Source organism: Oncorhynchus nerka, linkage group LG20 (assembly GCF_034236695.1).
Source record: "Oncorhynchus nerka isolate Pitt River linkage group LG20, Oner_Uvic_2.0, whole genome shotgun sequence".
In the NCBI taxonomy this organism is placed as follows: Eukaryota; Metazoa; Chordata; class Actinopteri; order Salmoniformes; family Salmonidae; genus Oncorhynchus; species Oncorhynchus nerka.
Window position 1 is genome coordinate 3463802 of NC_088415.1, and position 15595 is coordinate 3479396.

The following is a 15595-nucleotide window of genomic DNA, read 5'->3' on the forward strand; positions in this document are numbered from 1 at the left end:
CTAGCCCGTCTTCTCTCTGTCCTCCATCTAGCCTGTCTTCTCTGTCCTCCATCTAGCCTGTCTTCTCTGTGATCCATCTAGCCTGTCTTCTCTCTGTGATCCATCTAGCCCGTCTTCTCTGTGATCCATCTAGCCCGTCTTCTCTGTCCTCCATCTAGCCTGTCTTCTCTCTGTCCTCCATCCAGCCTGTCTTCTCTCTGTCCTCCATCTAGCCTGTCTTCTCTGTCCTCCATCTAGCCCGTCTCTCTGTGATCCATCTAGCCGGTCTTCTCTGTCCTCCATCTAGCCCGTCTTCTCTCTGTCCTCCATCTAGCCTGTCTTCTCTGTCCTCCATCTAGCCTGTCTTCTCTCTGTGATCCATCTAGCCTGTCTTCTCTCTGTGATCCATCTAGCCTGTCTTCTCTCTGTGATCCATCTAGCCCGTCTTCTCTCTGTGATCCATCTAGCCTGTCTTCTCTGTGATCCATCTAGCCTGTCTTCTCTCTGTGATCCATCTAGCCTGTCTTCTCTCTGAGATCCATCTAGCCTGTCTTCTCTCTGTGATCCATCTAGCCCGTCTTCTCTCTGTGATCCATCTAGCCTGTCTTCTCTTTGATCCATCTAGCCTGTCTTCTCTGTCCTCCATCTAGCCTGTCTTCTGTGTGATCCATCTAGCCCGTCTTCTCTGTCCTCCATCTAGCCTGTCTTCTCTGTCCTCCATCTAGCCTGTCTTCTCTGTGATCCATCTAGCCCGTCTTCTCTATGTGATCCATCTAGCCTGTCTTCTCTGTGATCCATCTAGCCTGTCTTCTCTGTGATCCATCTAGCCTGTCTTCTCTCTGTGATCCATCTAGCCTGTCTTCTCTGTCCTCCATCTAGCCCGTCTTCTCTGTCATCCATCTAGCCCGTCTTCTCTGTCCTCTATCTAGCCCGTCTTCTCTCTGTCCTCCATCTAGCCTGTCTTCTCTGTCCTCCATCTAGCCTGTCTTCTCTGTCCTCCATCTAGCCTGTCTTCTCTCTGTGATCCATCTAGCCTGTCTTCTCTCTGTGATCCATCTAGCCTGTCTTCTCTCTGTGATCCATCTAGCCCGTCTTCTCTGTGATCCATCTAGCCCGTCTTCTCTGTCCTCCATCTAGCACGTCTTCTCTGTCCTCCATCTAGCCTGTCTTCTCTGTCCTCCATCTAGCCCGTCTCTCTGTGATCCATCTAGCCGGTCTTCTCTGTCCTCCATCTAGCCCGTCTTCTCTGTCCTCCATCTAGCCCGTCTTCTCTGTCCTCCATCTAGCCTGTCTTCTCTCTGTGATCCATCTAGCCTGTCTTCTCTCTGTGATCCATCTAGCCCGTCTTCTCTCTGTGATCCATCTAGCCGGTCTTCTCTGTCCTCCATCTAGCCTGTCTTCTCTGTCCTCCATCTAGCACGTCTTCTCTGTCCTCCATCTAGCCTGTCTTCTCTCTGTGATCCATCTAGCCTGTCTTCTCTCTGTGATCCATCTAGCCCGTCTTCTCTCTGTGATCCATCTAGCCCGTCTTCTCTGTGATCCATCTAGCCCGTCTTCTCTGTCCTCCATCTAGCACGTCTTCTCTGTCCTCCATCTAGCCTGTCTTCTCTGTCCTCCATCTAGCCCGTCTCTCTGTGATCCATCTAGCCGGTCTTCTCTGTCCTCCATCTAGCCCGTCTTCTCTGTCCTCCATCTAGCCCGTCTTCTCTCTGTGATCCATCTAGCCTGTCTTCTCTGTGATCCATCTAGCCTGTCTTCTCTGTCCTCCATCTAGCCCGTCTTCTCTGTCATCCATCTAGCCCGTCTTCTCTGTCCTCCATCTAGCCCGTTTTCTCTCTGTCCTCCATCTAGCCCGTCTTCTCTGTCCTCCATCTAGTCTGTCTTCTCTGTGATCCATCTAGCCTGTCTTCTCTCTGTGATCCATCTAGCTCGTCTTCTCTGTGATCCATCTAGCCCGTCTTCTCTGTCCTCCATCTGGCCCGTCTTCTCTCTGTCCTCCATCTAGCCCGTCTTCTCTCTGTCCTACATCTAGCCCGTCTTCTCTGTCCTCCATCTAGCCCGTCTTCTCTCTGTCCTCCATCTAGCCCGTCTTCTCTGTCCTCCATCTAGCCTGTCTTCTCTGTGATCCATCTAGCCTGTCTTCTCTCTGTGATCCATCTAGCCCGTCTTCTCTGTGATCCATCTAGCCCGTCTTCTCTGTCCTCCATCTAGCCTGTCTTCTCTCTGTCCTCCATCTAGCCCGTCTTCTCTCTGTCCTCCATCTAGCCCGTCTTCTCTGTCCTCCATCTAGCCCGTCTCTCTGTGATCCATCTAGCCGGTCTTCTCTGTCCTCCATCTAGCCCGTCTCTCTGTGATCCATCTAGCCCGTCTTCTCTGTCCTCCATCTAGCCCGTCTTCTCTGTCCTCCATCTAGCCCGTCTTCTCTGTCCTCCATCTAGCCTGTCTTCTCTCTGTGATCCATCTAGCCTGTCTTCTCTCTGTGATCCATCTAGCCTGTCTTCTCTCTGTGATCCATCTAGCCTGTCTTCTCTCTGGGATCCATCTAGCCTGTCTTCCCTCTGTGATCCATCTAGCCTGTCTTCTCTGTGATCCATCTAGCCCGTCTTCTCTCTGTGATCCATCTAGCACGTCTTCTCTCTGTGATCCATCTAGCCCGTCTTCTCTGTGATCCATCTAGCCTGTCTTCTGTCTGTGATCCATCTAGCCTGTCATCTCTGTGATCCATCTAGCCCGTCTACTCTCTGTGATCCATCTAGCCCGTCTTCTCTGTGATCCATCTAGCCTGTCTTCTCTCTGTGATCCATCTAGTCCGTCTTCTCTCTGTGATCCATCTAGCCTGTCTTCTCTGTGATCCATCTAGCCTGTCTTCTCTGTGATCCATCTAGCCTGTCTTCTCTGTCCTCCATCTAGCCTGTCTTCTCTGTGATCCATCTAGCCTGTCTTCTCTGTTCTCCATCTAGCCCGTCTTCTCTGTGATCCATCTAGCCTGTCTTCTCTGTGATCCATCTAGCCTGTCTTCTCTGTGATCCATCTAGCCTGTCTTCTCTGTCCTCCATCTATCCCGTCTTCTCTGTCATCCATCTAGCCCGTCTTCTCTGTCCTCCATCTAGCCCGTCTTCTCTGTCCTCCATCTAGCCCGTCTTCTCTGTCCTCCATCTAGTCTGTCTTCTCTGTGATCCATCTAGCCTGTCTTCTCTCTGTGATCCATCTAGCCCGTCTTCTCTGTGATCCATCTAGCCCGTCTTCTCTGTCCTCCATCTAGCCCGTCTTCTCTCTGTCCTACATCTAGCCAGTCTTCTCTGTCCTCCATCTAGCCCGTCTTCTCTCTGTCCTCCATCTAGCCCGTCTTCTCTGTCCTCCATCTAGCCTGTCTTCTCTGTGATCCATCTAGCCTGTCTTCTCTCTGTGATCCATCTAGCCGGTCTTCTCTGTGATCCATCTAGCCCGTCTTCTCTGTCCTCCATCTAGCCTGTCTTCTCTCTGTCCTCCATCTAGCCCGTCTTCTCTCTGTCCTCCATCTAGCCCGTCTTCTCTGTCCTCCATCTAGTCTGTCTTCTCTGTCCTCCATCTACCACGTCTTCTCTGTCCTCCATCTAGCCTGTCTTCACTGTCCTCCATCTAGCCCGTCTCTCTGTGATCCATCTAGCCGGTCTTCTCTGTCCTCCGTCTAGCCCGTCTCTCTGTGATCCATCTAGCTGGTCTTCTCTGTCCTCCATCTAGCCCGTCTTCTCTCTGTCCTCCATCTAGCCCGTCTTCTCTGTCCTCCATCTAGCCTGTCTTCTCTCTGTGATCCATCTAGCCTGTCTTCTCTCTGTGATCCATCTAGCCCGTCTTCTCTCTGTGATCCATCTAGCCCGTCTTCTCTGTGATCCATCTAGCCTGTCTTCTCTGTGATCCATCTAGCCTGTCTTCTCTCTGTGATCCATCTAGCCTGTCTTCTCTGTCCTCCATCTAGCCCGCCTTCTCTGTCATCCATCTAGCCCGTCTTCTCTGTCCTCCATCTAGCCCGTCTTCTCTCTGTCCTCCATCGAGCCTGTCTTCTCTGTGATCCATCTAGCCCGTCTTCTCTCTGTCCTCCATCTAGCCCGTCTTCTCTCTGTGTCCATCCAGCCAGCGTCTTCTCTCTGTCCTCCATCTAGCCTGTCTTCTCTGTCCTCCATCTAGCCCGTCTTCCCTGTCCTCCATCTAGCCTGTCTTCTCTGTCCTCCATCTAGCCCGTCTCTCTGTGATCCATCTAGCCGGTCTTCTCTGTCCTCCATCTAGCCCGTTTCTCTGTGATCCATCTAGCCGGTCTTCTCTGTCCTCCATCTAGCCCGTCTTCTCTCTGTCCTCCATCTAGCCTGTCTTCTCTGTCCTCCATCTAGCCTGTCTTCTCTCTGTGATCCATCTAGCCTGTCTTCTCTCTGTGATCCATCTAGCCTGTCTTCTCTCTGTGATCCATCTAGCCTGTCTTCTCTCTGTGATCCATCTAGCCTGTCTTCTCTGTGATCCATCTAGCCTGTCTTCTCTGTTCTCCATCTAGCCCGTCTTCTCTGTGATCCATCTAGCCTGTCTTCTCTGTGATCCATCTAGCCTGTCTTCTCTGTGATCCATCTAGCCTGTCTTCTCTGTCCTCCATCTAGCCCGTCTTCTCTGTCATCCATCTAGCCCGTCTTCTCTGTCCTCCATCTAGCCCGTCTTCTCTGTCCTCCATCTAGCCCGTCTTCTCTGTCCTCCATCTAGTCTGTCTTCTCTGTGATCCATCTAGCCTGTCTTCTCTCTGTGATCCATCTAGCCCGTCTTCTCTGTGATCCATCTAGCCCGTCTTCTCTGTCCTCCATCTAGCCCGTCTTCTCTCTGTCCTACATCTAGCCAGTCTTCTCTGTCCTCCATCTAGCCCGTCTTCTCTCTGTCCTCCATCTAGCCCGTCTTCTCTGTCCTCCATCTAGCCTGTCTTCTCTGTGATCCATCTAGCCTGTCTTCTCTCTGTGATCCATCTAGCCGGTCTTCTCTGTGATCCATTTAGCCCGTCTTCTCTGTCCTCCATCTAGCCTGTCTTCTCTCTGTCCTCCATCTAGCCCGTCTTCTCTCTGTCCTCCATCTAGCCCGTCTTCTCTGTCCTCCATCTACCACGTCTTCTCTGTCCTCCATCTAGCCTGTCTTCACTGTCCTCCATCTAGCCCGTCTCTCTGTGATCCATCTAGCCGGTCTTCTCTGTCCTCCGTCTAGCCCGTCTCTCTGTGATCCATCTAGCTGGTCTTCTCTGTCCTCCATCTAGCCCGTCTTCTCTCTGTCCTCCATCTAGCCCGTCTTCTCTGTCCTCCATCTAGCCTGTCTTCTCTCTGTGATCCATCTAGCCTGTCTTCTCTCTGTGATCCATCTAGCCCGTCTTCTCTCTGTGATCCATCTAGCCCGTCTTCTCTGTGATCCATCTAGCCTGTCTTCTCTGTGATCCATCTAGCCTGTCTTCTCTGTGATCCATCTAGCCTGTCTTCTCTGTGATCCATCTAGCCTGTCTTCTCTGTCCTCCATCTAGCCCGTCTTCTCTGTCATCCATCTAGCCCGTCTTCTCTGTCCTCCATCTAGCCCGTCTTCTCTGTCCTCCATCTAGCCCGTCTTCTCTGTCCTCCATCTAGTCTGTCTTCTCTGTGATCCATCTAGCCTGTCTTCTCTCTGTGATCCATCTAGCCCGTCTTCTCTGTGATCCATCTAGCCCGTCTTCTCTGTCCTCCATCTAGCCCGTCTTCTCTCTGTCCTACATCTAGCCAGTCTTCTCTGTCCTCCATCTAGCCCGTCTTCTCTCTGTCCTCCATCTAGCCCGTCTTCTCTGTCCTCCATCTAGCCTGTCTTCTCTGTGATCCATCTAGCCTGTCTTCTCTCTGTGATCCATCTAGCCGGTCTTCTCTGTGATCCATTTAGCCCGTCTTCTCTGTCCTCCATCTAGCCTGTCTTCTCTCTGTCCTCCATCTAGCCCGTCTTCTCTCTGTCCTCCATCTAGCCCGTCTTCTCTGTCCTCCATCTACCACGTCTTCTCGGTCCTCCATCTAGCCTGTCTTCACTGTCCTCCATCTAGCCCGTCTCTCTGTGATCCATCTAGCCGGTCTTCTCTGTCCTCCGTCTAGCCCGTCTCTCTGTGATCCATCTAGCTGGTCTTCTCTGTCCTCCATCTAGCCCGTCTTCTCTCTGTCCTCCATCTAGCCCGTCTTCTCTGTCCTCCATCTAGCCTGTCTTCTCTCTGTGATCCATCTAGCCTGTCTTCTCTCTGTGATCCATCTAGCCCGTCTTCTCTCTGTGATCCATCTAGCCCGTCTTCTCTGTGATCCATCTAGCCTGTCTTCTCTGTGATCCATCTAGCCTGTCTTCTCTCTGTGATCCATCTAGCCTGTCTTCTCTGTCCTCCATCTAGCCCGTCTTCTCTGTCATCCATCTAGCCCGTCTTCTCTGTCCTCCATCTAGCCCGTCTTCTCTCTGTCCTCCATCGAGCCTGTCTTCTCTGTGATCCATCTAGCCCGTCTTCTCTCTGTCCTCCATCTAGCCCGTCTTCTCTCTGTCCTCCATCCAGCCGGTCTTCTCTCTGTCCTCCATCTAGCCTGTCTTCTCTGTCCTCCATCTAGCCCGTCTTCCCTGTCCTCCATCTAGCCTGTCTTCTCTGTCCTCCATCTAGCCCGTCTCTCTGTGATCCATCTAGCCGGTCTTCTCTGTCCTCCATCTAGCCCGTTTCTCTGTGATCCATCTAGCCGGTCTTCTCTGTCCTCCATCTAGCCCGTCTTCTCTCTGTCCTCCATCTAGCCTGTCTTCTCTGTCCTCCATCTAGCCTGTCTTCTCTCTGTGATCCATCTAGCCTGTCTTCTCTCTGTGATCCATCTAGCCTGTCTTCTCTCTGTGATCCATCTAGCCTGTCTTCTCTCTGTGATCCATCTAGCCTGTCTTCTCTGTGATCCATCTAGCCCGTCTTCTCTCTGTGATCCATCTAGCCCGTCTTCTCTGTGATCCATCTAGCTGTCTTCTCTCTGAGATCCATCTAGCCTGTATTCTCTCTGTGATCCATCTAGCCTGTCTTCTCTGTGATCCATCTAGCCTGTCTTCTCTCTGAGATCCATCTAGCCTGTCTTCTCTCTGTGATCCATCTAGCCCGTCTTCTCTCTGTGATCCATCTAGTCCGTCTTCTCTCTGTGATCCATCTAGCCTGTCTTCTCTCTGTGATCCATCTAGTCCGTCTTCTCTCTGTGATCCATATAGCCTGTCTTCTCTGTCCTCCATCTAGCCTGTCTTCTGTGTGATCCATCTAGCCTGTCTTCTCTGTCCTCCATCTAGCCTGTCTTCTCTGTGATCCATCTAGCCCGTCTTCTCTGTCCTCCATCTAGCCTGTCTTCTCTGTCCTCCATCTAGCCTGTCTTCTCTCTGTGATCCATCTAGCCTGTCTTCTCTCTGTGATCCATCTAGCCTGTCTTCTCTCTGAGATCCATCTAGCCTGTCTTCTCTCTGTGATCCATCTAGCCTGTCTTCTCTGTGATCCATCTAGCCTGTCTTCTCTCTGTGATCCATCTAGCCCGTCTTCTCTGTGATCCATCTAGCCTGTCTTCTCTGTGATCCATCTAGCCTGTCTTCTCTGTGATCCATCTAGCCCATCTTCTCTGTCCTCCATCTAGCCCGTCTTCTCTCTGTCCTCCATCTAGCCCGTCTTCTCTGTCCTCCATCTAGCCTGTCTTCTCTGTGATCCATCTAGCCTGTCTTCTCTCTGTGATCCATCTAGCCCGTCTTCTCTGTGATCCATCTAGCCCGTCTTCTCTGTCCTCCATCTGGCCCGTCTTCTCTCTGTCCTCCATCTAGCCCGTCTTCTCTCTGTCCTACATCTAGCCCGTCTTCTCTGTCCTCCATCTAGCCCGTCTTCTCTCTGTCCTCCATCTAGCCCGTCTTCTCTGTCCTCCATCTAGCCTGTCTTCTCTGTGATCCATATAGCCTGTCTTCTCTCTGTGATCCATCTAGCCCGTCTTCTCTGTGATCCATCTAGCCCGTCTTCTCTGTCCTCCATCTAGCCCGTCTTCTCTGTCCTCCATCTAGCCTGTCTTCTCTGTCCTCCATCTAGCCCGTCTTCTCTGTCCTCCATCTAGCCTGTCTTCTCTGTCCTCCATCTAGCCCGTCTCTCTGTGATCCATCTAGCCGGTCTTCTCTGTCCTCCATCTAGCCCGTCTCTCTGTGATCCATCTAGCCGGTCTTCTCTGTCCTCCATCTAGCCCGTCTTCTCTCTGTCCTCCATCTAGCCCGTCTTCTCTGTCCTCCATCTAGCCTGTCTTCTCTCTGTGATCCATCTAGCCTGTCTTCTCTCTGTGATCCATCTAGCCTGTCTTCTCTCTGGGATCCATCTAGCCTGTCTTCTCTCTGTGATCCATCTAGCCTGTCTTCTCTGTGATCCATCTAGCCCGTCTTCTCTCTGTGATCCATCTAGCCCGTCTTCTCTCTGTGATCCATCTAGCCCGTCTTCTCTGTGATCCATCTAGCCTGTCTTCTCTCTGTGATCCATCTAGCCCGTCTTCTCTCTGTGATCCATCTAGCCCGTCTTCTCTCTGTGATCCATCTAGCCTATCTTCTCTCTGTGATCCATCTAGCCTATCTTCTCTCTGTGATCCATCTAGCCGGTCTTCTCTGTCCTCCATCTAGCCCGTCTTCTCTCTGTCCTCCATCTAGCCCGTCTTCTCTGTGATCCATCTAGCCTGTCTTCTCTCTGTCCTCCATCTAGCCCGTCTTCTCTGTGATCCATCTTGCCTGTCTTCTCTGTCCTCCATCTAGCCTGTCTTCTTTGTGATCCATCTAGCCTGTCTTCTCTGTCCTCCATCTAGCCTGTCTTCTCTGTGATCCATCTAGCCCGTCTTCTCTGTCCTCCATCTAGCCTGTCTTCTCTGTGATCCATCTAGCCCGTCTTCTCTCTGTGATCCATCTAGCCCGCCTTCTCTCTGTGATCCATCTAGCCCGTCTTCTCTGTGATCCATCTAGCCTGTCTTCTCTCTGTGATCCATCTAACCTGTCTTCTCTCTGTGATCCATCTAGCCTGTCTTCTCTGTGATCCATCTAGCCTGTCTTCTCTGTGATCCATCTAGCCTGTCTTCTCTGTGATCCATCTAGCCTGTCTTCTCTCTGTGATCCATCTAGCCTGTCTTCTCTGTCCTCCATCTAGCCCGTCTTCTCTGTCATCCATCTAGCCCGTCTTCTCTCTGTCCTCCATCTAGCCTGTCTTCTCTGTGATCCATCTAGCCCGTCTTCTCTCTGTGATCCATCTAGCCTGTCTTCTCTCTGTGATCCATCTAGCCTGTCTTCTCTCTGTGATCCATCTAGCCTGTCTTCTCTCTGTGATCCATCTAGCCTGTCTTCTCTGTGATCCATCTCCATCTCCATCTAGCCTGTCTTCTCTCTGTCCTCCATCTAGCTTCTCTCTTCTCCATCTGTGATCCCATCTAGCCCGTCCTCTGTGATCCATCTAGCCTGTCTTCTCTGTCCTCCATCTAGCCTGTCTTCTCTCTGTGATCCATCTAGCCCGTCTTCTCTGTCCTCCATCTAGCCTGTCTTCTCTGTGATCCATCTAGCCTGTCTTCTCTCTGTGATCCATCTAGCCTGTCTTCTCTCTGTGATCCATCTTCTCCTGTGATTCTCCTCTCTCTGTGATCCATCTAGCCCGTCTTCTCTGTGATCCATCTAGCCCGTCTTCTCTCTGTCCTCCATCTAGCCCGTCTTCTCTGTGATCCATCTAGCCTGTCTTCTCTCTGTGATCCATCTAGCCTGTCTTCTCTGTGATCCATCTAGCCCTCTGTCCATTCTCTCTGTGATCCATCTAGCCTATCTTCTCTGTGATCCATCTAGCCTGTCTTCTCTCTGTCCTCCATCTAGCCCGTCTTCTCTGTCCTCCATCTAGCCTGTCTTCTCTGTCCTCCATCTAGCCCGTCTTCTCTGTCCATCTCTCTTCTCTCTGTCCTCCATCTAGCCCGTCTTCTCTGTGATCCATCTTGCCTGTCTTCTCTGTCCTCCATCTAGCCTGTCTTCTTTGTGATCCATCTAGCCTGTCTTCTCTGTCCTCCATCTAGCCTGTCTTCTCTCTGTGATCCATCTAGCCCGTCTTCTCTGTCCTCCATCTAGCCTGTCTTCTGTCTTCTCTCTCTGTGATCCATCTAGCCTGTCTTCTCTCTGTGATCCATCTAGCCTGTCTTCTCTGTGATCCATCTAGCCTGTCTTCTCTCTGTGATCCATCTAGCCTGTCTTCTCTCTGCCTGTCTTCTCTGTGATCCATCTAGCCTGTCTTCTCTCTGTGTCTTCTCTGTGATCCATCTAGCCTGTCTTCTCTGTGATCCATCTAGCCTGTCTTCTCTGTGATCCATCTAGCCCGTCTTCTCTCTGTGATCCATCTAGCCTGTCTTCTCTCTGTGATCCATCTAGCCTGTCTTCTCTCTGTGATCCATCTAGCCTGTCTTCTCTCTGTGATCCATCTAGCCTGTCTTCTCTGTCCTCCATCTAGCCTGTCTTCTCTGTCCTCCATCTAGCCCGTCTTCTCTCTGTGATCCATCTAGCCTGTCTTCTCTCTGTCCTCCATCTAGCCCGTCTTCTCTGTGATCCATCTTGCCTGTCTTCTCTCCTCCATCTAGCCCGTCTTCTCTCTGTGATCCATCTAGCCTGTCTTCTCTCTGTCCTCCATCTAGCCCGTCTTCTCTGTGATCCATCTAGCCTGTCTTCTCTCTGTGATCCATCTAGCCTGTCTTCTCTCTGTGATCCATCTAGCCGGTCTTCTCTGTCCTCCATCTAGCCCGTCTTCTCTCTGTCCTCCATCTAGCCCGTCTTCTCTGTGATCCATCTAGCCTGTCTTCTCTCTGTCCTCCATCTAGCCCGTCTTCTCTGTGATCCATCTTGCCTGTCTTCTCTGTCCTCCATCTAGCCTGTCTTCTTTGTGATCCATCTAGCCTGTCTTCTCTGTCCTCCATCTAGCCTGTCTTCTCTGTGATCCATCTAGCCCGTCTTCTCTGTCCTCCATCTAGCCTGTCTTCTCTGTGATCCATCTAGCCCGTCTTCTCTCTGTGATCCATCTAGCCCGCCTTCTCTCTGTGATCCATCTAGCCCGTCTTCTCTGTGATCCATCTAGCCTGTCTTCTCTCTGTGATCCATCTAACCTGTCTTCTCTCTGTGATCCATCTAGCCTGTCTTCTCTCTGTGATCCATCTAGCCCGTCTTCTCTCTGTGATCCATCTAGCCTGTCTTCTCTCTGTGATCCATCTAGCCCGTCTTCTCTCTGTGATCCATCTAGCCTGTCTTCTCTCTGTGATCCATCTAGCCCGTCTTCTCTTGAATAAAAACAATGTTTTTGTTACTTTGTTGCAGTTGTACAGTTTGAGTCATTGGACATCATTTTCGACATAAGTTTTGTTTGAATTATATTCTCTCTCGTTTCCAATGAGCAGCCCTTCGATACCATGTATGTATTTATAGAAGTGAACCTGATATATTATCAGTCTTTCATATTGGCAGACAAAGCAGAGACTTGTTATTAAAAACCGTATCTTACTCTGGGCCCTTTCACCAGAGACAGAGACCGAGAGCGAGACTGAGAACGAGACCGAGACCGAGACAGAGTTTAGGGACACGGCACAGACACCATCTGTCTGATTAAAATTATTAAAATATGAAAACCATGGGATAGTGTATGTGAGAGAAAGAGAGGGAGAAAGAGCGAGAGAGAGAGAGAGAGAGAGAGAGAGAGGTGGAGAGCAGTAGAGAAAGCACAGGGTGGTTTGAAAGATAGACTGTGGGGTTATAGAAGAACGGACAGGGGAGAGAGATTGAGAAGGAGAGGGAGCTGTGAGACCATCACTGAACTGATCTGATCATATCCGTCTCCCTCCTCATTCTCATGTGAAATGACATGCTGCTACTGCCGCATCAACCTTCCTCTCTCTCCCTCTCTCCCCTTTACTCTCCTCTGTCCTGATCTCTTTCTCCCCTTCTCCCTGTCCCTCCTCTAATTCTCTCTCTCCCTCTCTCCCCTTTACTCTCCTCTGTCCTGATCTCTTTCTCCCCTTCTCCCTGTCCCTCCTCTAATTCTCTCTCTCCCTCTCTCTCTCTACTCTCCTTTTCTCTGTCCTAATCTCTCTCTCCCCCTATTCCCTCTGTCCTCTCCCCATTTCCTTGTCTCCTAACCCCTCTGTTCTCTCCCCCTCTTCTCCTATTCTTAATGTCCTCTTCCCCTCCTCTCCTATCCCCTCTGTCCTCTCTCCCTCCTCTCGATCCCCTCTGTCCTCTCCTATCCCCTCTGTCCTCTCCCCCTCTTGTTTCCTTCTTAACTCCCACTTAGCCTATGCACTCCTCTCTCTTTCAATCTCTCGCTCTCATCTCTTCTGACCTTTTTCTACCGACCGCCATCACTTTATCACCTCTCTCTTTTTCTGTGAGGGATGTCATGGGAGCAGAGCTGAGGCTAGGTAGAGTTAGATGACAGACAGATAAAGGGTGATAGTCAGACAGGCGGACGGACGGACGGACGGACGGACGACGGACGGACGGACGGACAGGACAGACGGACAGACAGACAGACAGACAGACAGACAGACAGACAGACAGACAGACAGACAGACAGACAGACAGACAGACAGACAGACAGACAGACAGACAGACAGACAGACAGACAGACAGACAGAGGATCCAGCGTACACAAGAGAATATTGAGGCGCTGGACAGAGTAAGCAGAGACTCAATGCTGCAGATCTGTTTGAGAATACTGATTGGAATATTTACTAAGATTCATCCACCCTGCACTCATCCATCCACATTGAAGACTATACATCGTCAGTCACAGGCTTCATCAGGAAATGTGTTGATGATATTTGTACCCACAATAATAATCCGGACAGACCCCAAACAAAAACCTTGGATGAAAGGAGAAATCCGTACAATGCTGAGATTCCCGTACTGCAGCATTCAATGTCAGCAGATTGAAACCCTGATGACTCGGTGGCAACGCCTACAAGGCAAGCAGGTACGAGCTCCGCAAATCCATTAGCAAAAAATACAATACAGGCTAAATAAAATAAAATACAATTTTATTTGTCACATGTGCCAAATACAGGTGTAGAACAGGTGTAGACCTTGAAATGCAGTGAAATGCTTACTTACAAGCTCTTTAACCAACGATGCAGTTTTAAGAAAAAAAAAGAAAAAAAAGAATAAAAAAAGTAAAGTAAACAAATAATTAAAGAGCAGCAGTAAATAAATAACAGGGGTACTAGTACAGAGTCAATGTGTCAATGTGGAGGCTATATACAGGGGTACCAGTACAGAGTCAATGTGTCAATGTGGAGGCTATATACAGGGGGTACCAGTACAGAGTCAATGTGTCAATGTGGAGGCTATATACAGGGGTACCAGTACAGAGTCAATGTGGAGGCTATATACAGGGGGTACCAGTACAGAGTCAATGTGGAGGCTATATACAGGGGGTACCAGTACAGAGTCAATGTGTCAATGTGGAGGCTATATACAGGGGTACCAGTACAGAGTCAATGTGTCAATGTGGAGGCTATATACAGGGGGTACCAGTACAGAGTCAATGTGTCAATGTGGAGGCTATATACAGGGGGTACCAGTACAGAGAGTGTCAATGTGGAGGCTATATACAGGGGGTACCAGTACAGAGTCAATGTGGAGGCTACAGAGTCACAGAGTCAATGTGTCAATGTGGAGGCTATATACAGGGGGTACCAGTACAGAGTCAATGTGTCAATGTGGAGGCTATATACAGGGGGGTACCAGTACAGAGTCAATGTGTCAATGTGGAGGCTATATACAGGGGGTACCAGTACAGAGTCAATGTGTCAATGTGGAGGCTATATACAGGGGGTACCAGTACAGAGTCAATGTGTCAATGTGGAGGCTATATACAGGGGGTACCAGTACAGAGTCAATGTGTCAATGTGGAGGCTATATACAGGGGGTACCAGTACAGAGTCAATGTGTCAATGTGGAGGCTATATACAGGGGGTACCAGTACAGAGTCAATGTGTCAATGTGGAGGCTATATACAGGGGGTACCAGTACAGAGTCAATGTGTCAATGTGGAGGCTATATACAGGGGGTACCAGTACAGAGTCAATGTGTCAATGTGGAGGCTATATACAGGGGGTACCAGTACAGAGTCAATGTGTCAATGTGGAGGCTATATACAGGGGGTACCAGTACAGAGTCAATGTGTCAATGTGGAGGCTATATACAGGGGGTACCAGTACAGAGTCAATGTGTCAATGTGGAGGCTATATACAGGGGGTACCAGTACAGAGTCAATGTGTCAATGTGGAGGCTATATACAGGGGGGTACTAGTACAGAGTCAATGTGTCAATGTGGAGGCTATATACAGGGGGTACCAGTACAGAGTCAATGTGTCAATGTGGAGGCTATATACAGGGGGTACCAGTACAGAGTCAATGTGTCAATGTGGAGGCTATATACAGGGGGGTACCAGTACAGAGTCAATGTGTCAATGTGGAGGCTATATACAGGGGATACCAGTATAGAGTCAATGTGGAGGCTATATACAGGGGGTACCGGTACAGAGTCAATGTGTCAATGTGGAGGCTATATACAGGGGGTACCAGTACAGAGTCAATGTGTCAATGTGGAGGCTATATACAGGGGGTACCGATACAGAGTCAATGTGGAGGCTATATACAGGGGGTACCGGTACAGAGTCAATGTGTCAATGTGGAGGCTATATACAGGGGGTACCGATACAGAGTCAATGTGGAGGCTATATACAGGGGATACCAGTACAGAGTCAATGTGGAGGCTATATACAGGGGGTACCGGTACAGAGTCAATGTGTCAATGTGGAGGCTATATACAGGGGGTACCGATACAGAGTCAATGTGGAGGCTATATACAGGGGGTACCGATACAGAGTCAATGTGGAGGCTATATACAGGGGGTACCAGTACAGAGTCAATGTGGAGGCTATATACAGGGGGTACCAGTACAGAGTCAATGTGGAGGCTATATACAGGGGGTACCGGTACAGAGTCAATGTGTCAATGTGGAGGCTATATACAGGGGGTACCGGTACAGAGTCAATGTGGAGGCTATATACAGGGTATTACGGTACAGAGTCAATGTGGAGGCTATATACAGGGGGTACCGGTACAGAGTCAATGTGTCAATGTGGAGGCTATATACAGGGGGTACCAGTACAGAGTCAATGTGTCAATGTGGAGGCTATATACAGGGGGTACCAGTACAGAGTCAATGTGTCAATGAGCGGGGGGCACCGGTGTCGAGGTAATTGAGATAATTATGTACATGCAGGTAGGGTTGTTAATTGGCTATGCACAGATAATAACAGAGAGTAGTAGCAGCATATGGGTGGAGGGGCGGTGCAAATAGTCTGGGCAGACATTTGAATAGCTGTTCAGGAGTCTTATTTTTGGGGAGTAGAAGCTCTTGGAGCTAGACTCCGGTACCTATTGCCATGCGATTTTTAGGGCCTTCCCCTGACACTGCCTGGTTTAGAGGTCCTGGATAGCAGGAAGCTTGGCCCCGGGATGTACTTGGCCGTACGCACCACCCTCTGATATACAGGTCCTGTAGTGCCTTGCGGTCGGAGACCGAGCAGTTGCCGTA